Source organism: Orycteropus afer, unplaced genomic scaffold (assembly GCF_000298275.1).
Source record: "Orycteropus afer afer isolate SDZICR_OR568_19922 unplaced genomic scaffold, OryAfe1.0 scaffold00164, whole genome shotgun sequence".
Lineage (NCBI taxonomy): Eukaryota > Metazoa > Chordata > Mammalia > Tubulidentata > Orycteropodidae > Orycteropus > Orycteropus afer.
The window spans coordinates 5,942,443-5,965,668 of record NW_006921751.1 but is presented as its reverse complement, the minus strand read 5'-3'; the positions used below and the strand labels follow the sequence as shown (position 1 = coordinate 5,965,668).

General features: G+C 39.2%; 1 protein-coding gene and 1 non-coding gene across 2 annotated transcripts in view; one reads left to right on the top strand and one right to left on the bottom strand.

The window, feature by feature from the left end:
• Window positions 1-23,226, top strand: part of ST6GALNAC5 (ST6 N-acetylgalactosaminide alpha-2,6-sialyltransferase 5) — a 300,139-nt gene that overhangs the window by 111,996 nt on the left and 164,917 nt on the right. The window lies entirely within an intron of this gene.
• Window positions 5,337-5,440, bottom strand: LOC122150541. Its single transcript, XR_006163718.1, has one exon. It is a non-coding gene; the product is annotated as a U6 spliceosomal RNA (small nuclear RNA).

Below are 23,226 nucleotides of genomic sequence, written 5' to 3'. Positions count from 1 at the left end.
TTTTTTTTTTTTATGTGTGTATTTATTGCATTACATTGTCTTCTGAACACTGCTTTTGCTATATTCCAAAGGTTTTGGTATGTTTTGTTTTCATTCTCATTTGATTCAAGGAATTTTCTCTGGTAGCATAGTGCCTAAGGCACTTGACTGCTAACCAGAAGGCTGGCGGTTCAAACCCACTAGCCACTCCTTGGAAGGAAGGTTGGGCAATCCTACTTCCATAGTGATACTGCCTCGGAAACCCAAGGAGGGGTCACTATGAGTTGGGGCCAACTCGACGGTAAAACTACAAACAACAACAACATTTGTAATCCAGTAGTTTTAAAGCAAGATATTATTCAATTTCCATGTATTTGGTTTGTTTCCTTGATCTTCTTGTTATTGATTTCTAATTTTGTAACATTATATCTTAGAAGATTTAGTATTTTCATGTTTTAAAATTCATTGAGGCTTTCTTTGTGTCTTACAATATAGTCTATTATGGAGAAAGTTCCATATACACTGGTAAAGAATGAATATTGTGCTGTTTTTAGGTGGAATGTTCTGTATATGTCAACGAGGTCTAGTTGTTTGATTGTATAGTTTACATTGTCTGTATCTTTGCTGAGTTTCTTTCTAGTTGTTCTGTCCTGAAGCAAAAGTAGTGTATTAAAGTCTTCTACTATAATTGTGGAGTTGATTGATTTTTTATTTTTCAATTTTGTTAAAGTTTCATTTATGCGTTTTGGAACTCTTTCATTCGGTATGTAGATATTTATTATGGGTGTATCCTCTTGTTAGATTGGCCCTTTAATGTTCATATCATTTCTTTGTCTGTTTTGCTGGTTTTTGCCTTAAAGTCTATTTTATCAGAAATTAATCTTTCCAGTCTTATTTCTTTTCCATTGCCATTTGCTTGATATATGTTTTTCCATGCTTTGATATTTTTTAAGCTCACTTTTCTCTTTGCATCTAAGATGTATCTCTTGTAGACAGCATATTAATGGGTCATGTTTTTTAATCCATTCTGGCACCCCCTTTCTCTTGACTGGTGCATTTAGTCCATTCACATTCAATGTAATTAGCAATTGGTATGAATTTTCTGCCATCATTTTCCTCTTTTGTGTGGTCTTGATAGTTTCTTTGTTCCATATATATTTCTGTACTGAGTTCATTTTGTTTACAAGGATCATTTCCTTCATTGCTGTCATTTGAGTGTTTATTGAGTCTTTATGATTTTCTTAATTTTAATTTTGATGAGAAAATTTATTAATTTTCTTTGAGGTTACCCTGTAATTTATTATTCTCCCAAGTTTAAAAAATTCCATTCTTTCTCAATATCATCTTGACTTCTTCATTTGGAAGATCAGCCTATACCATCTATTCCCTCTTTGCTCTGTAGTTGTCATCATTTACAAATTGAGGTCTCTGATTCCCTATTTTCAGTCTTGTAGGTTTATTTTACTTTGGACAGTTCTATATTTGTGTTGGTTTCTGGGTGATGTGGTCATGTGTGCTAACCTCAGGTTGGTTGTCTGCTGTTGTTGGTCACTGTCCAAAGGACACTTTTTAAAATTTCTTAGACATTTGGTCTGTGTTTTACAAATTTCCTTAATTTTTTTTTTTATCTGGAAATATGCTAATTTCTCTGTCATACTTGATGGACACTTTTAGTCTCTGGTAGCAGAGTGCCTAAGGCATTTGACTGCTAACCAGAGGATGGCAGTTCAAACCCACCAGCCACTCCTTAAAAAGGAAGACTGGGCAATCTACTTCCACAGAGATACTGCCTCGGAAATCCAAGGAGGGGTTGCTATGAGTCGGAATCAAATCGATGGCAGTGAGTTGGTTTGGTTTTTTGCTTTTATATTGTCATTGTTATGTGCCATCAAGTCGGCCCCAACTCATAGTGACCTCTCCTTGGGTTTCTGAGGCAGTGTCACTATGGAAGTAGATTTCCCCATCTTCCTTCAGAGGAGTGGCTGATGGGTTTGAATCACCAGCCTTCTGCTTAGCAATCAAGTGCCTTAGGCACTATGCTACCAGAGCTCCTTTTGGTTTTTTAGTGGATATATAATTATAATTGGCAGTTTTTCTTCCAGGATTTTACATATATCATCCCATTACCTTCTTGCCTGCATCATTTCTGTGGAGATATAAGACCTTAGTCTTACTGGTTCTCCTTTGTAGATAACTTCTTATTTTTCCTGAGCTGCTTTCAAAATTTCTTCTTTCTATTTGTTTTTGGAAAGTTTAATTATGATACATATTGGTGATTTTCTTTTGGAGTACATCCTATTTGAGGTTGTTTGAGCTTCTTGAATGCATATCTTCTCTTTTTTCATGATACTTCACTGCCATCAATTCTGACTCAGAGAGACCCCCATTAAGTTTCCAAGGCCATAAATCTTTACAGAAGTAGATTGCCTCATCTTCCTCCCATGGAGCAATTGGTGGATTTGAACTGTTGACCTTCTGGTTAACAGCAAAATGCCTTACCTACTATGCCACCAGAGCTCCTTTTCATGATATTAGAGAATTGTAAAAATGGTGTGGCAGAGGTATCTGACCTCCTCTAACTTCACAAGGAGGGAAGAGAATCAAGATCAACAGCCTAAGGCTGACTATTAGACCGATATTAGACATGCTTCCACTCGCCAAACATCAATTCTGCCATCAACCATCCCTCCCACGACACTCTCTACTTCTCTGCTGGGTTTTATAATCGGCTACAGTGCCCACACAGAACTACAGACAACATTCATGATTCTGGTGTTTATTACAGAAGTAACAGGTAACAATTCATGATTGTGAACACTCAAGATACAGTTCTTCAATTGGGAGTGCCTCCCTTTAGCTGTGCCCGAAGGCAGGTCTCTCTCTGGCCCTTAGCCCCTCAGCCTGGCCTCTGCCTTACTTGGGTAAATGTCATAAAGCTCTTTTAGCTCTGCCAATAAATACCTAGGGGAACCCTACTCTGCCAGTAAGCCTCAGCTCAAAGGCACTCAGCTTTCTTGCTCTGTGGGTCAGGAAGCCCTCCACTTTGTCTCATGCCAGTCTCTTGGTTCTGCTGCCTCTGCTGCCATAGTTTCTCTGCCACTGGTTTTCACTCTCTCTGTTTTCACAGCTCTCTGTTTCCTGGAGCAAGGGGGTTCAGCCCAGGGATCTCAGGTACAAAGGCTGTGCTCTACTCCTGGCTCTTCTTTCTTAATGGTAGTGAGATCTTCCCTTTCTGCCTCTGGGATGCTTCATTTTGAGCCTAGAGGGATAGCAAAACTTACCAATTCCCACACTAGGGTTCCATATATCATATTAGCATAGTCCCATCCCCACAAGTGTGCTGTGCGCCTTATTTACGTTATTAGCAGACTATCCAAACCCCTTGATTATCCAGAAGCATCTTACATTTGTATAGTCCCACCCAGTCAGTCTTTGGGAGTTACAAAGAGTATAACAAGAAATTTACTGTACCACAGGAAGTTTTCTTCCAACAAATCTTTGACCATTTTCTTGTTGTGTGTGTGTGTGTGTGTGTGTGTGTTTTATCTCTTCCTATTCTGGAATTCTAATCACACATTATTCTTTTTGACAGCGTCCCATGTAATTCTTAGGTTTTCTTCATTTTTTTTTTTAATTTTATTTTTTCTAATTGTTCCTCTAGTGGATTAACGTTAAGAGATTTGTTTTCAGTTTTTCTAATTATGTGTTCCATTGATTCAATTCTACTCATCTGTCCTTCCAATGTGTAATCTATTTCTGAAATTTTAGTATCAATCTCCTAGATCTTTATTTCCTGTTTTTGTGTGGTTTCTAATTTTCTGTTCATTTTGTTAATTTAATTTTGTATTTTATTTTTAATTCTTCTAGACTTTTGTATGCATTTCCTTGATTTTTTTTCCTGAGATTTCTTTGATATTTATCTCAATCTATTGATGCTACCTAAATATAATCCTTTTGAATTTCTTATCAGGTATTTCCAATAGCATGTGTTCCTCCAAAAGATTTACTAGTTCTGTGTTTTGGTCACATGCCTATGCATTCTTGTTCTCTTTTTCATACAGTTTAAAGTAGGCTGGACAGATGTTGGCTACCATCTGTCCTCAATCCAGTGGTGGTGCTACAGTGGGTGGTGGCACTCATTCAGAGAGTGGGGCAGCAAGTACGGTGAGTGTGGCTGGTTAAGATCAGTACTGGGGCAAAAAAGAAAAAGAAAGGAAAATGGGAAGAGAGAAAGAAAAGAGAAAAAGGCAGGAGAAGGGTGATGCAATAAAAAAGAGGAAAAAAAAAAAAAAGTGGCACAGTATCAGCGCAAGTTTTAGCCACCAAACACAACTGTGATGAGAATGTGGTGCTCATTCTCTGGGAGTGCACACTACCAAGTATGGATGAGTGGGTGTAGGGCACCACCCTTCAAGATTTCCCCCCAAAAAAATAATGTGGTAGTAAGGAAGAAAAAGAAAGAAGGAAAAAAGAAAAAATAAAACAGGAAGAAGAGGGACAGAACTAAGAAAAAAGGAAAAAGAAACAGAAAAAAAGAAACAAAGTGACATAATACAGGTGCAACTATTACCCACCCGAAACAGCTGTAGTGGAAAAGCAGAGCTAACTCGGAGGCAGTACACTCTGTCATCCATGGAGGTGACAGGCGAGTTTTGCTAATTATGGAGTTTGCAGGGGCAGGCATCTGCTCTGTGGAATCAATTAAAAGGTGTGTGGGGGGAGGGGGCAATAAAAGAGGAAGAAAAGGAAAAAACAATGTTGTGGGGGAAGATAGCACAGTAGTGGCAAAAGCATTTGGCACAAAGCATGGTTGCATTGGGACTGCCTCATGAGTGCACACTGCCAACTGGGGATGGACATAGGTGGACACTACTAACTAAGATGGTGATGAGGGACAGAGCACCTGTTCTATGGATCTAATTTTAAAAAGGGTGGAAAGGAAGAGGAACAAAAAAAGAAAAAAAAAAGGGGGAGGAAGGGATGAACTGAGATGAAAGCTAAAGAAAACAGAAAAGAAATAGAAAAATAGCACAGCACTGGCGTTGGTGGGGGAGGTTTCACCAGCATCCAGGTGGGTGGGGGTAGGAGGGTGCACCTGTGGTCAATGGGTGGTTGTTCAGATCACACTTCTCTGATTGCTAGTCACTGATATGGGTGCTGGTGCAGTCTTGAGCAAATGGAGCTAGTTATCTTGTTCTTGCTCTAATTGGAATGCTGCTTGCAATAATTCAAAATGCCCTCCTGTGCTTATTGGCAGTTCACTACTCCATATGCTGGATTTTTTTTTTTTTTTTCCTATTTTTAAATTATTATTGTGATTTGGGTGAAAGTTTACAGAGAAAATTCATTTTCCATTCAAAAATATGGACCACTTCATGAGTGGGCAAGTCATCATTGCACAAGGGCTGTGCTAATTTTCTCTGTATCATTCCAGTTATTAGTATATGTGTTGCCAAAACAAGCATTCCATATGCCTTCTGGTTCATTGTTTTCATTCAGTCTCTTCCTCTAATTGTTGTTTAATCTACTTCTTTTTCTTTTGCTTTGAAGTTCTGGGATCCTGGATTGTCAACCATATCCATTTTACTTACTTTCTTGAGTCTTTGGTATAGAGGGTTTGGATTGTATATCTGCCTAGTACACCATGTTGGATCCTCTCTCATATTACTTGTTCTTGGCTGTAATCTTCACAGAAGCAAATCACCAGGTCTTTCTATACCAGAGCTGACAGGTTCACTTGAAGCACCAACATTTCCATTAGTAGCCAAATACTTAACTGTGTTAATATGGCTTCATTTTCCTCATATAGTAATTATAATAATTAAATAAGTGAATGCACATACAATTCAGAAATCACAAGATTGGTACCTACCATAGGTTCCATTGAGTTATTGTGATTTAGTTATGCATGTTTCATTGTTTCAATGAAAACTTATATTTGAGACCTCACAAAATTAGCATTATTATTGTGAGTATTAAATAAAAACCACCATTACTGAGCACAGTTCTACAGATAAGCTGGAGAAGTGACTGTGGTGACCAGATGTTAGACAGACAACTTTCTGAGTTTGGGCAATGGATCAGAAAATTTCGTATAACACCTGGCATGAAATAAGTGTTCAATTAATACTAGTTGTTGTTGATGTGAAATGTCATCAAGTCAGTTCCAACTCTTAGTGATCGTATGTGCAACAGAAAGAAACACTGCCCAGTCCTGCTCCATTCTCACAATCATCGCTATACTTGAACTCATTGTTGCAGGCACTTTATCTGTCCATCCATCTCTATGAGAATCTTCATCTTTATCACCGACTCTCTACCTGCCTGGTCCTTCTCCAGAGACTGGACCCTCCTGATAACAAGGTCTAAGTACCTAAAATGAAGTCTTGCCATCCTCACTTATTTATAAAGGACCATTGTAGCTGTTCTTACAAAACAGATTTGTTTGTTCTTCTGGTATCTTGAATATTCTTTACCAAAAACATAATTCAAAAGCATCAGTTCTTCTCCAGTCACCATTGTTCATTGTCCAGCTTTTGCATGTGTATGAGACATTTGAAAATACCATGGCTTGGGCTAGACATATCTTAGTCCTCAAAGTGACATCTTTGCTCTTTAACACTTTAAAGATGTCTTTTGCAGCAGATTTGCCCAATGCAATGCATCATTTGATTTTTTGACTGCTGTTTCCATGGAAGTTGTTTGTGGATCTAAGGAAAATGAAATCCTTGACAACTTTAACCTTTCCTCCACTTATCATAATGTTGCTTATTGGTCCAGTTTTTAATATTTTTGTTTTCTTTATGTTGATATATAATCCATACTGAAGGCTGCTGACTTTGATCTTTGTCAATAAGTTTTCTAAGTCCTCTTTGCTATCAGCAAGTAAGATTGTGTCATCTGCGTATTACAGGTTTTTAATAAGTCCTACTCCAATCCTGATGCTGAATTCTTCTTCATATTGTGCAGTTTCTCATATTATTTGTTTAGCATACAGATTTAAACAGTATGGTGAAAGGATACAACACTGATGCAGATATAGTTTGATTCCTGTATATTCTATATGGAAAGATCCATGTGCATAGGCCCCATTTATGTTGGTGAAAAAAGTTATGTGCAATGAATAAGCTATGGGTGCAAAATTATATCATGGGATCTCCAGTGTTGTTTCTTTCAGCAAGGCAAGGCCATACTTTCCAACTGCCAATGTTTCGTCTTTCTTTCCACATTTTGCATTCCAATTGCCAGTAATTATCAATGCATCTTGATTCCATGTTCGATCAACTTCAGACTGCAGAAATTGGTGAAAATCGTTACTTTCATCATCATTAGCATTAGTGGTTGTTGTGTAAATTTGAATAATAGTTGCACTAACTAGTCTTCCTTGTAGGTGTGTGAATATTATCCTATCGCTCATAGTGTTGTACTTCAGAATAAATCTTGAAATGTTCTTTATGAGAATGAATGTGACACCATTCCTGTCCAATTTGTCATTCTTGGCATAGCAGAACTGTCTATTGAAAATAATGGCCAATACCACTCCATTTCAGCTCTACCTGGGTGTATGGATAGCAAAAAAGAGGAAGACCCTTGTGGTAGTTCAGTTTGTATGTCAACTTGGCTGGACTTTGTTGAGTGGCTGGGCAGCTGGTGGTAGTTATTCCCCATGATTAGACTGGCAATCAATTCCATGGTGGGAGTTACCACAAGCAGCTGAGTAGCTGCCTTTGGGATGTGGTCTGCCTCCTGTATATAAGGAGAAATCTTAGGGATAGTCTCTAGTTTATGGCACACTTGAACCCTTCATGTAGCTGTGTCATTGTTCAGCAGCCTGCTATGCTCTGCTGATCTTGGGACTTAAAATGGACTTGAGTTAATTGTCTGCTGTGTGGTTTAGTAACATCAGGACTGTACCATTTTATTTGTCAACCTTTGGCTTGTTAGCCTCAGCAGCCAGCAGCTGCCTGAGTGAAGAGATGCCTCTAGCTTCGAGCTGGGAAGAAGAGACAGAGCTGAAGCCCAAGGTTGAGGAGCTTTCACCCAGCCCCTAGAGCCTGGCACTTTGAACTTGGACTTAAAGCCTCCTGAACTATAAGAGAATAAACTCCTGTTTGTTCAAGCATCCCATTTGTGTATATTTCCTGTCAGAGTGGCACTAGGTCACCAGAACAACCCTCAATGAGATAAATTGACACCATGGCTGTGACAATGGGTTCAAATAGAGCAACAATTTTGAAGATGGTGTAGGACTGGGCAGTGTTTTGTTCTGTTGTATATATGGTCACTATGAGTTGGAACCTTCTCAATGTCACCTAACAACAACAACACAATGCCTAGGATATCGATCTTTAGTCCATTTTATTTTTGTTGACTCCTAATTTTGATACTTTGTACATTTCATGTTCTATTAATGGATGTTTGCAGCTGCTGCTGCTCAGTTTGAGTCATGCCACATAAGCAAATGCATGTCCCAAAAGCTTACTCCATCCATGTCATGACAGTTGACCAGTTGACTCTACTGTGAGGAGGCAGTTCTTCCCCAATTGTGTTTGTGTGCCCTCCAACCTGAGGCCTTCATCTTCTGGCACTATATCAGACAATGTTCCACTGCTATTCATAAGGCTTTCACTGGTCATTTGTTTTAGAAGTAGATTTCAAGTCCTCCTTCCCAGTCTGTGTTAGTCTAGAAGCTCCACTGAAATCTATCCACCATGGGTGACCCTACTGGCATTTGAAATATTAGTCGCATAGCTTCCAGAATCACAGCAATATTCAACCCATCATAATACAACAAATTGATACAAAAGTGGTAGAGTTGTCATTAGTGTTGTTATTATCATTATTAGTCCCTGAGTACTTCATATTAGCCTCTGAAGCTCATGATGAAGATGTGCTTGAAAGGTAAAATTGACATAATGGAGTACTAGTGTGGTGTCTAGTACATATGAAGTAATTCATCAAAGTCAGCTGACATATATATGCACATGCATCCACACATGCATGTACACATGTGTGCACTTTTATGGCAGGCAATACATTAACAAGAAACACAATGCAATGCAACGGACTGCCGTCAAGTCAGATCTGACTCATAGAGACCCCTCCTTGGGTTTCTGAAGCAATATCACCATGGAAGTAGATTGTCCAGCCTTCCTTCTGAGGAGTGGCTGGTGGGTTTGAACCATCAGCCTTCTGGTTAGCAGTCAAATGCCTTAGGCACTATGCCACCAGAGTTCCTATATTAACTACAAGGACCATATAAATGATGTGGTCTGGTTTGCTCAGGATGACTGTGACAGTTAAGATTGTGTGTTAACTTGGCTGGGCCATGGTTCGCTGTGGTTTGGCAATTATGATTCAGTCATCCCCCATGTAATCACCTCCATAATGAGATGTGCTATGAGCAGCCAATCAATTGAAAGTGTTTCCCAGGGGTATGATCTGTTTCCAATATATATATATGGATTTCCTGGAAAATTCTCTGGCTTTCTGCTGGATCTGGATCCTGCATCTGGCTCAACATCATCTCTAAACTTGAGCTTCAGATCATTGCCTTCACAGCCTGTAAGCCAACAATCTGCCATTTTACCTATCAATCTTGAATTCATCAGCCGCCAAAGCCAGCAGTCTGCCATACTGCCTGCCAATCTGGGGTTTGTCAGCTCCTGCATCTGCATGAATCAGGAGAAGCCTCCAGCTTGTTGTTTGACCCACAGACTTGGGACTTGCCAGCCTCTACAACTGTTGAGCCATTTCCTTGAGATACATTTCTCTTTCTTTATATGTGTGTGTATATACATATATACACATACATACACACACACACACACATATAAGATACACATTATATATATAATATGCATTATATATATATATATATATATACACATATATATATATATATAATACATACACTATATATGTATATAAAATACACATGCATGTGTGTGTAAGACTGGGCAATCTATTTCCGTAGAGATACCACCTTGGAAACCCAAGGAGGGGTCACTATGAGTCAGAATCAACTTGACAAAAGTGAGTATATATCACTGGGAGCTCTGGTGACGTAGTGCCTAACGCATTTGACTGCTAACCAGAAGGCTGGTTGTTCAAACCCACCAGCCACTCCTTGGAAGGAAGATTGGGCAACCTACTTCCTTAGAGATATGGCCTCAGAAACCCAAGGAGGGGTCGCTGTGAGTCAATCGACTTGATGGCAGTGAGTTTAGTATTTTTTTTTTTGTTTTAATATATTTCACTTGTTTTGTTTCTCCAGAGAACCCGTCCCAAGACAATGATAAAACTTGAAGTCCTCATAATATATAGCAATTTGCCTCGGTCACATGTTGTTGTTGTTAGATACCATCGAGTTGACTCTGATTCATAAGGAACCTATGTACAACAGAAGGAAACACTGCCCAGTAATGTACCAGCTTCACAATCCTTGCTATACCCACACCTATCATTGCAGCCACTGTGCAATCAATGTTGTTGAGGGTCTTCCCCTTCTTTGCTGACCCTCTACTTTACCAACCATGATTTCTTTGTCCAGGAAATGGTTCCTCCTGACAACATGACCAAACTAAGTGAGATGAAGTCTGGCCATTCTCGCTTCCAAGGAGCATTCTGGCTGCATTTCTTCCAGGACAGTTTTGTTAGTTCTTCTGGCAGTCCAAGGTACTTTTGGTATTCTTTGCCAACACAACTCAAAAGCATCAACTCTTCTTAAGTCTTCCTTATTCATTATCCAGCTTTCATATGCATATGAGCCAATTGAAAATACCATGGCTTGGGTTAGGCACACCTTAGTCTTCAAAGAGATGTCTTTGCCCTTCAGTACTTTAAAGAGATCTTTTGCAGCAGATTTGCCCAGTGCAATATGTCGTTTGATTTCTATATTATTTAATTATTTAATTATTTATTTTTATTGTGATTTGGGTGAATGTTTACAAAGCAAATTCACTTTCCATACAGCAGTTCACATATACTCTGTCTCATGACATTGACCACAGTTTACCACAATGCAACATTTCCCCTCCCACTTCCTCCCCAGTTACCTCTTCCCTGTGTCCTTCCCTCCATGCACTCCTGCCCCCTGAGCTATGTCCATGTGCATACACAGCCCTTCTAGTCTCCCATGATTGTTCTCTCAAAGGAATATACCTATCTAGTGTAAATATTCACCTCAATATGCCTGTCTTTTGTTTGGCTGGAAGCTACAAGTGTGAGTTCAATTCCATACCTGAAGGGCAGCCAGGGACCATAGTCTCAGGTTGGTTCCACCAGGCTATATCAGACCAGCAAACCTGGTTCCTTTTTTTTTACCCCCCTCAAATGATTTTGAGTTTTGTTCCACATCATTCTCCCACTCTATCCAGGATCTCCCACAAAGATGCCTGTCCAAGTGGTTGACAGTGGTAGCAGGGCACCATCTGATTTCTTGACTGCTGCTTCCATTGGTGTTGATGGTGGAAGAAAGTAATATGATATCTTTGACAACTCCAATCTTTTCTTCATTTATCCTGATGTTGCTTATTGGTGTAGTTGTTAGGATTTTCATTTTCTTTATGTTGAGGTGTAATACATGCTGCAGACTCTAGTCTTTAATCTTCATCTGTAAATGCTTCATCTTCACTTTCAGCAAGTAAGGTTGTGTTGTCTGCATATTGCAGGTCGTTAATGAGTCTTCCTCCAATCCTGAAGCCTCGTTCTTCTTCATACAGTCCAGCTTCTGAGATTATTTGCTCAGCATGCAGATTGAATAAATATGGTGAAAGGATACAACCCTGATGCACAACATTCCTAATTTTAAACCATGCAGTATCCCCTTGTTCTGTTTGAATAACAGCCTCCTCGTCTGTGTACAGGGTCTTCATGAGCACTATTAAGTGTTCTGGATTTCTCATTCTTCTCAATATCATCCATAATGTGTTATGACCCACACAGTCAAATGCTTTTGCATAGTCTATAAAACACAAGTAAACATCTTTCTAGTATACTTGGCTTTCAGCCAATACCCATCTGACATCAGCAATGATAACCCTCATTCCACATCCTCTTCTGAATCCTTTCTGGAAGTTCCCTGTCAATATACTCCTGCAATCATTTTTGAAATATCTTCAGCAAAATTTTACTTGTGCATGATATTAATGATATTGTTCTGTTATCTCCACATTTTGTTGGATTACGTTTTTTTGGAATGGGTACAAATATGGATCTCTTCCAGTCAGTCTTACAAATTTGTTGGCATAGATGATTAAGTGCCCCCAGCATGGCATTCATTTGTTGAAACATCTCAATGGGTTTCCATCCATTCCTGGAACTTTGTTTTTCACCAATTCCTTCAGTGCAGCTTCAGCTACTTCCTTCAATACCATTGCTTCTTGATCATGTGCCACCTCCTGAAAAAGATGAACATTGACCAATTATTTTTGGTACAGTGACTCTGTCTATTCCTTCCATCTTCTTTCCTGTTTCCTGCATTCCTGGAAATTCAATAAAATTCGATATTATGCCCATAAAATCTTTCAATATTGCAACCTGAGGCTTGAATTTTTTCTTCATTTCTTTCAGCTTAAGAAATGCCAAGCATGTTCTTCTCTTTTGGTAGTCTAACTCCAGGTCTTTGTACATTTCATAATTGACTTTGTCTTCTTGAGCCGCTCTTTGAAATCTTCTGTTCAGCTCTTTCATCTCATCATTTCTTCCATTTGCTTTAGCTACTCTCCATTCAAAAGCAAGTTTCAGAGTCTCTTCTGACATCCATTTTGGTCTTTTCTTCCTTTTTTGTCTTTTTAATGACCTTTTGCTTTCTTCATGCATGACATTTTTTATATCATCCCCAAATTCTTATGGTTTTCCGTCATTGGTATTTAATGTGTCAAACATATTCTTCAAATGGTCTCTAAAATCAGGAGGGATATAATCAAGGTCATATTTTGGCTCTTCTGGACATACTTTAATTGTCTTCAGCTTCAACTTGAACTTGCATATGAGCAGTTGATGGTCTGTTCCACAATCAGCTCCTGGCCTTGTTTGGCTGAAGATATTGAGCTTCTCCATCACCTCTTCCACAGATGTAGTTGATCTGATTCTAGTGTACTCCATCTGGTGAGACCCATGTGTATAGCCACCTTTATTTTGTTGGAAAAAACAAAACAACAAAAAAAGTATTTGCAATGAATAAGTCATTGGTCTTGCAAAATTCCTTCATGAGATCTCCAGCATCATTTCTGTCACTGAGATCATATTTTCTGACTAGTGGTGATTCTTCTTTGTTTCCAACTTTCTCATTCCAATCACCGCTAATAATCAGTACACCTTAATTGCATGTTTCATCAACTTTACACTGCAGAAGTTGGTAAAAATCTCCAAATTCCTCATCTTTGGTGGTTGGTGTGTAAATTTGAATAATAGTAGTATTAATGAGTCTTCCTGATAGGCTTACAAATATTATCCTACCACTGATAGCATTGTATTTCAAGATAGATCTTGAAACATTTTTTTGATGATGAATGTCATGCCATTCCTCTTCAATTTGTCATTCCCAGCATAGTAGATCATGTGGTTGTCTGATTCAAAATGGCCATAACGAGTCCATTTCAGCTCACTAATGCCTAGGGTATCAATCTTTGTGCATTTCATTTCATTTTTAACAAGTTCCAATTTTCCTAGATTCATACTTTATATATTCCACATTCCAACTGGACTGCTAACCAGAAGGCCGGCGGTTCAAACCCACCAGCTACTCCTTGGAAGGAAGATGGGGCAATCTACTTCCCTAGTGATACTGCCTTGGAAACCCATGGAGGGGTTGCTATGAGTCGGATCTGACTCGATGGCACATAACAACAACAACAATTATTAATGGATGTTTGTAGCAGTTTCTTCCCATTTTGAGTCATACCATATCAGCAAATGCAGATCCTGAAAGCTTTCCTCCATCCAAGTCATTAAGGTTGACTCTACTCTGAGGAGACAGCTCTTCCCCGGTTGTATTTTGAGTGCCTTTCGGCCTGTGGGACTCATCTTCCAGCACTGTATCAGACAGTGTTTCAAGGCTATTCATAAAGTTTTCCAGTAGTACATTAGACAGTGTTTCACTGCTATTCATAAGGTTTTCACTGGCCACATCTTTGAGAAGTGGATAGCCTCCTCCTTCTTCTGAGTCTGTCTTAGTCGGGAAGCTCTACTAAAACCTGTCCACCATGGGTGACTCTGCTGGTATTTGAAATACCAGTAGCATAGCCTCCAGCCTCACAGCAACACTCAAGCTATCACAGTACATCAAATTGACAGACAAGTGATGACTAGGTAACATAATCAGTGGTAAACTTGTTTATAGGATTTGCTGGGATGCCATAGCAAAATACCACAAACTGGGTAGCTTACTAAAACTGAAATTTATTGTCTCTCAGTCTTGAAGCTAGAAGTCTTCAGCTTCAGATTCAAATTCAGAACATCAGCAGATCCATGCTCTCTGTCTGCTCTAGAGGAACATCTTTCCTTGTCTCTTCCAGCTTCTGGTAATCTTAGACATTGCTTGGAGTTTCTTCTTGGCTTATAGCTGTATCTTTACATGATGATCTTCTCCCCACTTTGTCTTTCTCCTTTTTTTGTAAGGATACCACTCAGGAGTGGCTTAGTGCCTATGGCATTTTGACTGCTAACCAGAAGTCTGCCGGTTCAAACCCACCAGCCACTCCTCAGAAGGAAGACTGGGCAATCTACTTTTGTAGAGATATGCCTTGGAAACCCAAGGAGGGGTTGCTATGAGTTGGATTCAACTTGATGGCAGTGAGTTTAGTTTGGTTTACTCAGATGAGATTAGGACCCACTCTAGTCTAGCATGATCTCATGTTAACTGATCTTAGTATCTTCAAAGCCCCTATTTCCAAACAAGGTCAAGTTCACATATTTTGGGGATTTAATCTATCTCTTTGAGGGTCTCCATAACCAACCAGAACTAAAATCTATTATTTTGCTCCAACTGGATAAGCTTGTTCTACCCTACACTGTCTCTCTTCAAACTATTTCATCTCACATGCAGTGACAATGACATTAAATAGCATGCACAACATGGTGGCAGAATGCAAATGTCTTGCTCTTCTGTGTCAACCTTAGGAGCTTTGGAGCACACAACTTTTGCCATCCTGGCTTCCCACTTTTGCTACCTGTTTTTTTGAGCTCCCAATGAAAATAAAGCCTGAACACAAAAATCATAGGACTGATAATCAGAACTGGTTTCATTGGGTCCCGGTGGTTTAGTTATGCATATGTAGTTTCACTGAAACTTTATTTTGGAGCCTCACAAAATTAGCATTTAAATTGTGGGTATTAAATAAAAATTGTCGTTACTGTGCACAGTTCTAGGGTTCCAGTTAAATAGCAGTCGGAGACAAGATGTAGATGTGGTTGTGGTGACCAGATGTGAGGATTGACAGCCTTTTGAGCTTGGATAATGAGTCAGACACTTTGTAATTTCTTATTCACATGGGCCTCTTAAATACTACCTTTGTGCCTTCTTAAATATCCAGCATTGTGCTCAGCTGTTTGCTCTGAATATGCAGCAGGCAACATTCAGAGAAGTTAATAGGCAGCTCCTTCAAAAATGGGTCTGGATTTATCTTGGGATCATTCGCTTTCCTATGCCAAGTAGCTCACCTTATCATCAACATAATAGGCACTGTCATCATTAACTATTTTTGTATGAGATAATGAATAGAGCTCTGCTTGAGGCCCACAGACTGAATTATAAGAACTGGTTGTTGCCTTTTCTTACTATGTTGGGTTGAACAGTAGTCCCCACAAAAGATGTTTATCTCCTAACCTCAGAACCTGTGTGTGTGACCTTATTTGGAGATAAAGTCTTTGTGTGTGTGTGATTAAGGTCAGGATCTTGAAATGTAGTCAGAAGAAATAAAGAGCCAGAAGAGAGAAGGCATAGAGAACACATAGAGGCAGAGATTGGAGTGATGCCATAGGTCAAGAAACTCCAGGGGCCAGCAGAAGCTGGGAAAGACTGGCAAGGATTCTCCCCTCTTGAATCATCAGAGGGAGCATAGCTTTGCCAATAATTTGATTTCGGACTTCAGGCCTCTAAGGAGCTCTGGTGGCACAGGGCCTAAGGCATTTGACTGCTAATCAGAAGGCTGACGGTTCAAATCCACCAGCCATTTGTTGGAAAGAAGATTGGGCAATCTACTTCTGTAGTGATACCACCTTGGAAATCCAAGAAGGGGTCACTATGAATTGGATCCAACTCGACGGCAGTGAGTTTGATTTTTTGGTTTCAGGCCTCTAAAACTGTGAGACAATAAATTGCTGATTTTAAGACACTAAGTTTGTGGCAGTTTGTTACAGCAAACCCAAGAAACTAATAACACTTCCCAACTGTGAGTCCAGAGCTTGTCTGAGTAAAAGGTATGAAATGAGGTTCATGTCTCTCAGAGTTGGTTCTGAAGAAAACTAGTTATTTGAATGAAGAGTTGAGTGTTCTTTATGAGGATGCAAGAATGGCTGTCCCTGCATAAGAGATACAAGTATGGAGGGGTTTAGCCCCAAGATTCTGAAGGAAATATTTACATATACTTTTACATTGGTCCACTACTGCTAAAGGATTGCATTCAGACTTCCATTTTTCCCTATTCATGTGTATGTGGTGGAAGACTGCCCAAAATTCCCTTTTCTCTTTTAGCCTATAATAAAAGAGCAATGTGGACTTCAGTGCCACTATTTTAGCAAGCTATTCCTTTTTTTTTTTTTTTTTTTCTTTTTAACTGCTTCTACTACTTGTTTTAGGAGCTCTGGTAGCATAGTGCCTAAGGCACTTGACTGCTAACCACAAGGCTGGTGGTTCAAACCCACCAGCCACTCCTTGGAAGGAAGATTGGGCAATCCTACTTCTGTAGTGATACTTCCTCGGAAACCCAAGGAGGGGTCGCTATGAGTCAGGACCGACTCGACAGCAAATAACAGCAACAACAACAGCTATTTGTTTGGAGTCCCTGAGTGGCACAAAATGTTTGCACTCAGCCTACTTACTGAAAGGTTGATAGTTTGAACCCATCCAGTGGCCCCACAGAAGAAAGACCTGGAGATCTCTGTGTTGCCATAAGTCAGAATTAACTCAATAGCAATGGGTTTGGGTCATTCAAATGGATATCACACTAAGCTGCTAACTGAAAGGTTGGAGGTTCAAGTTCCAGAGGCACCTTGAAAGAAAGGCCTGGGGATCTATTTCCAAAAATGAGCCATGAAAATCCTATGGACCTCTACTCTCTGACCAGGTGAGGCCACCATTAACAGAGCTGACTCATGAACATCTTTTTTTTTTTTTAATTATTAAAATTTAAATTAGCATTCACTTTTTCTTTTACAATTTATTCTCTTACATCTGTCATGTGAAGAACCAATGTTCTTTCCAGGTTGTGTGGTGGTTAGTTTTATATGTGAACTGGGCTATGCTATAGCATCCAGTCAGTCAAACTCTAATCTAGGTGTTGATATGAAATAATTTTGTAGATATGGTTAACATCAACAATAAATTGACTTTAAGTAAATGAGCTGACCTTCAATAACATGGGTGGATTTCATTAAATCAGTTGAAAGGCCTTAGGAACAAAAACTGAGGTTTCCTTAAGGGAGAAGAAATTTTTCCTCAAGACTGAAACATCAATTCGAGCCTGCTGGCCTGCCCTATATACTTCAAGTTTTCCAGCCCTCACAATTGCATGAACCAACTCTTTGAAATTAGTCTATGTATAAATATCTTCTTGTTTCGTGCCACCGAGTTGATTTTCTATTCAAAGCAACCCAATATGACAGAGTAGAATTACCCACATGATTTTCTAAGCTATATGTGCCCTGAGGAGCTCTGCTTCTGCAGTGGTTAAAGCATTTGGCTGTTAACCAAAAAGTGGGTAGTTTGAACCCATCAGCTGCTCCAAGGGCAAAAGATGAGGCAGTCTGCTTCTGTAAAGGTGTACAGCCTAAGAAACCCTGTGGGGCATTTCTATCTATTCTATAGGGTCACTATGAGTCAGAATCAATTCTACAGCAATGGGTTTTATTTGGAATCTTCAAGGGAGCAGATAACAGGTCTTTTCTCCCTAAGAGCTGCTGGGTGGGTTCAAACCACCAACCTTTTGGTTAGCAGCAGAGTATTAACTATTGCACCACCAAGGTCAGAAGAAATATTATCTATCTATCTGTACACACATGCACATGAGCACACACACATACATCTATGTCAATCAATCAATAGATAGAGATATATCTCTATGGAGAACCCTGACTGACAGTTTGGAATATTGACTTGCTCTTGCTATACTAGCCAAACTGCACCCATCAGATTACTCTCCAAAATTATTGAGTAGTTTATATTCCCAATACCCATATTTAAAAACCTCTGGATGAATGGTTATTAGCATTCATACATTTCTATATTTATTTATTTTGTTGTTATGAGATATTCATTAAGCCCTATGTGCGCCAGGCACTATACTAGGCACAGAGGGCCAAGGGTTCACAGAACAGTATGGCCTTGCCCTCCTGCTGTTCTAAGCATCAAGACTCTGGGCTTGGTGTTGCCTGTTGAGATACCTTTAGACTCTTAACGTCTGATTGTTTTCTCTTAGACCCTATTCTCTCCCAGCCTGAATCAGAGCAACCTAGACTCCTAGCCCTGAAGTGGACAGGGTTTCTAGGAAATGCAATATGATTCATTTGGAAGAATTCCTTTTTACTGCCACCTCCACAAACATCTGGAGCAGCCCTCCCCAACCCAGGTCTAGAAAGAACTTAACTTGAAATCCACAGCAGCTGATTTGTACTGGGCTTGTCACAGAAACAGCAATCTGAAGAGTTACCCTTCTAAAAGCACCCATTCTAATTTAACCATCATAAATTCCATTAAAAACAATTTCCTTATTTCTCCCTACAGTGATAGTAACATTAAGGTAATGACATTAAGAGTCACTCGTAGAGAGCTTCACAAGCCTGTTTGAGTTATTTTTCACAGAGAAACTCTGCATCCTTCTTCTAGATACAGCTGTTTTTTTTATTATTATATGTTAATCTGCCTGGCATTGCTCTTAGCATGTTAATTGGGGTGGGTGGGGGGACAGTTACCTTATAGTAGATTCCAACTCTCAGAGACCCCATGTGTATCAGCAGAAATATGCTCTAAAGGGCTCTTAATGGCTGACTTTTCAGAATTAAATTGCCAGGCCTTTCTTTCGAGGCACCTCTGGGTGAACTCAAACCACCAACCTTTTGGTGAGCAGCCAGTCACTTCACCATTTGCACCACTCAGGGACTCCCTCAGCATATTGGAGATATTAATTTGTCCTCACAACACCCTGTGATACATGCTATTGTTTCCATTTGCAGATGAGAAAACTGAGGTAAACAGAGGCTAAGTAACTTGGCTAGTTTTCAAGGCAGTTAAATGATGGAGGTGGGTTTCAAACTCAGATAGTTTGGCTCTAGAATCCACAGTCTTAACCATTATGCTAGCCTGCTGTTATGGAACCAAACAACAAACATTGTTAGCTCATCTGTAAAGAAAAGTTGGCCAGCTAGTCAGTGATCAAATGGCAAATAACCTAGGTTCTTTGGCTACAGATAACAATCTCTCTGCTCTGGAGCATAGGAAAAAGGAGAATTGAAAATTAAAGTGCCAAGGCATGTCTTTGATGAGAGCACCCTTCTCCAAAACAGCAAAGAAATGTGAGCTTAATTGAAATCTTTTTTTCAGTCTCTCAATATATAATCCATGCTTTCATTCAGTATTATGATAAGATATTGCATCTAATTCTGGGAAACTACTTATAAAATCTGAAGGCATGTTAGTAACCAACATTGTTAGTACACGTTTCAAATGGTGTAGGATTGATTCCCCTGGAGTACAGCAATACATGAATATTGAATCCTTTAACAAATATAGGGTATGAGTTTGCAGATTTAGGGTGCGTGCGAAGTATGGGTACCCAGCAGGTTATTTTTTTCAGTGGCCGTATAGTGATGAGCCAATGGCCAGAGAGTGAGCAGATGAAAAGAGAAGAGGAATGTGTATCCTTGGTGTAGCTTCTGTTACCTGAAGGTTGCCCACGGCAGTAGTTTTTATCCTGATAGGCACGCAGAAGGACTACCTCCCCTTATATAGTGCCAGAAATCTAGAAGTAAATGTGCCCTGGTTCTGTCTGAGAACATTGGCCAACAATTCCTTTGGAATTGCTTGCATTTTTAAAAAGAAAGGAATAGATGGTTATTACATCATTTCCACAGCTAATAATTTACAGTTCAAGATGATTTAGAGTTAAGAAATACGATATTCATTATGATAGGTATGAAAAAGAGAAAGTTTGTTTGGTAAAAGAGCTTTGCTTAATCACAGACCCAAAGGGAATGAGTATAGAAAAATATTTAAGGGACAGAGAATAAATTCAATTGCCCCCACCCTTTTCCGCTTTCCTATCCCCCTAATTAGGAGCTCTGGTAGCATAGTGCTTAAGGCACTTGACTGCCAATCAGAGGGCTGGAGGTTCAAACCCACCAGCCACTCCTAGGAAGGAAGATGGGGCAATCTACTTCCTTAGTGATACTGCCTCAGAAACCCAAGGAGGGGTCGCTGTGAGTCTGGTCTGACAACAACAACATCCCCCTAATTATTCTGCCCAAAGAAGAATGTAATCTTCCTGTGGGCAGGGATTTTTTCCCAGTACTATAAACAGAGTGTGGCACATACTTGGCATTCAATAAGCATTCATTGATAAGCAAGTGAGTGAATAATTAATGGATTGTAATCTAAAGAATTATCCTTTCAAGATAATTCACTTGTTACAGTAAGCAAGTGCATTCTCTATAAAGCTGCTTCCTCCATTAAAGGAAGGCCTGTAATGCTATCTTTAAGATAAAGAATTTGCAATTTAGCACCCAGCCTGATGACATTACTCTTTTGTGGAAACTGTTCCCTGCTTCTCTTAATCACCTTTTCTTTCTCAGCATTTGTTTTGGATTTGTAGTTACAGCTTTTTCTCCTCAGAACTCACCTGAGGAGAAATTGTGTTCCTTACATTTGAAGCCCAGCAAATTGAATAAAACCAACTTAGGCAAAGGTTTTAAACATTTTTTGAAATGCAAGAGGCCTAGAAGCTGAAGACAGAAGGCGACACAGCTGCCAATGGGACATTTGGCAGCTTGGGCCCTCCAGGAGGTGGTTCTTCTGAGAAACTGGGCCTGACTCCAAGTCTGTTCAGGCCCAGGGTAATGCCGAAGTCCTGGGTAAGTGGCTTTGCAGTAGGCTGTGCACCCATCATCATGGTGAGTGGCTGGGCAAGCTGGACTTTGTTTCCTCCTCTGTAAAACCCTCCATGCTGACCTGTGCTGCATCTCTGACATTATAAGATTCCAGGGTTCACCCAGATTTGATCAGAGATGTCTAGATGGTCACAGGGTAAGATTGCATCATTCTTTAAGTACACAACTATAGTTTCCAATAAAATGGATTTGTGAGGCCTGATGTGATATTTGTGGGAGAAAAAAGGAAGATTAAAACGGCTGTGCCAAAATAATGTTTTGATGTGTCCAGAAGCATAATTTTAGAAAATGGAAAGTAGGGGAATGTGCTTACAACCTGCTCTCTTGAGATGAACCCAGGTCATAAATCATCACTTGCTATTCTCTATTTTACAAGTGTGATGTTTTCTGCAATTTGTAGGCTTTAATTTTCTAGATTTTGGAAAAAAATGGCTGTTAATGCACAACTCCATATATTTAAGCTAATATTATATTTGCCATTTTTTTAATTTATGGAGGATATTTAATTTACCCTTTTCAGGAATATATAATGAACTTATGTGTTACTTTCTCATGAAGAAGAGAGAATAAAACAATCTACTTCCATAGTGATACTGCCTTGGAAACCCAAGGAGGGGTCGCTATGAGTCGGGTCTGACTTGACGGCACATAACAACAACAACAACAATTTAATTTACCCTTTTCAGGAATATATAGTGAACCTATGTGTTACTTTCTCATGAAGAAGAGAGAATAAAACAAGCACCTTGGTTTAGAAAGGAACAAATTAGTAAAATTCCCTCCAGTTCCCAAGTCTGTGGCAAATAACTTCCTTCCTGACAACTAAACTTTGTGTCCCAGCCTCCATTAGTCTTAATAGAAGCCATGCTTTCTCTCCTCCTTGCTATGATAGAAGAATAATTTTGGTTAATAAGGGTTGTGAAATCATTTAGGTATTTACAGGGGAAAGAAAAAAAAAAAAAAGCTCTTACTGTTTTTTATTGATTACAGGATTGAGACAGAAAAATCCTGTTTCATTTTGCCATAAATACTATTAATACAGAGATGAGTTCTTAGTGTACAGAAATGGTCAATGTGCATTTAAACAAGTTAATATTCAGGGTTTCCAAAACAACAAAATTATCCAGTGATTGTAGCTTAATTTTAAAGTTGCTAATTCAAGCACCTAAACATAAGCTTGTATTTTCAATGCAGAGATGTGAAAAAAGACTAAAAGCTCTGATCCTCAACTCTGATGTGTCTTAGATATCGACATATTTACTTCATCTCCACTGTTACTTACTTATCCATTCCTAACCTCTTTCCCAGGAGCTCTGGTGGCGTCAGACAACGCACCCATTTCCTCCACCAGATCTGGGACCAATATCTTATTTTAAGTAAGAAGTTTTCACTCAGAAAAATCAGGTTGACATTAGAATTTGAAGAAGTAGGCAGAGGAAAGGGTTATGGTGCTGTTTTAAGAGAAAAATTGGGAAAGTCTGATTTCTAATCTACATAATAATTCAACAGAATTTAAGGCTATCCTTAGTACTTTGCATTAGCAGCAAGTAATTACCTCCAACTAGAATGAAATGAGGGTCAAGAATGGTTCCAAGTAATGGAGTTGAACTGTTACTTTGTTACTTGTCTTATTGAACATGCTAATACAAAGCTGAATTTGGAAAAGTCAAAGACAAATAAATACCTTCAACCCAAATTGCCTTGTGAGCTTTTTTGCAAGAGTGACCCAGAGTGGTTTGTAGAGGACAACAAGTTTAGGTTTCAGCTGTTTACTTTTAACACTTTAAATGACTTCACCTAACAATTTTAAATGATTTTGGATTTGCGCTTTTGTGTCTAAATTTAATGATGCATTCAGTGTGTATATAAAGATCAGCACAAACATTTTTTGTGTATGTAACTTACCAATTTTCAAATGGCTATGCC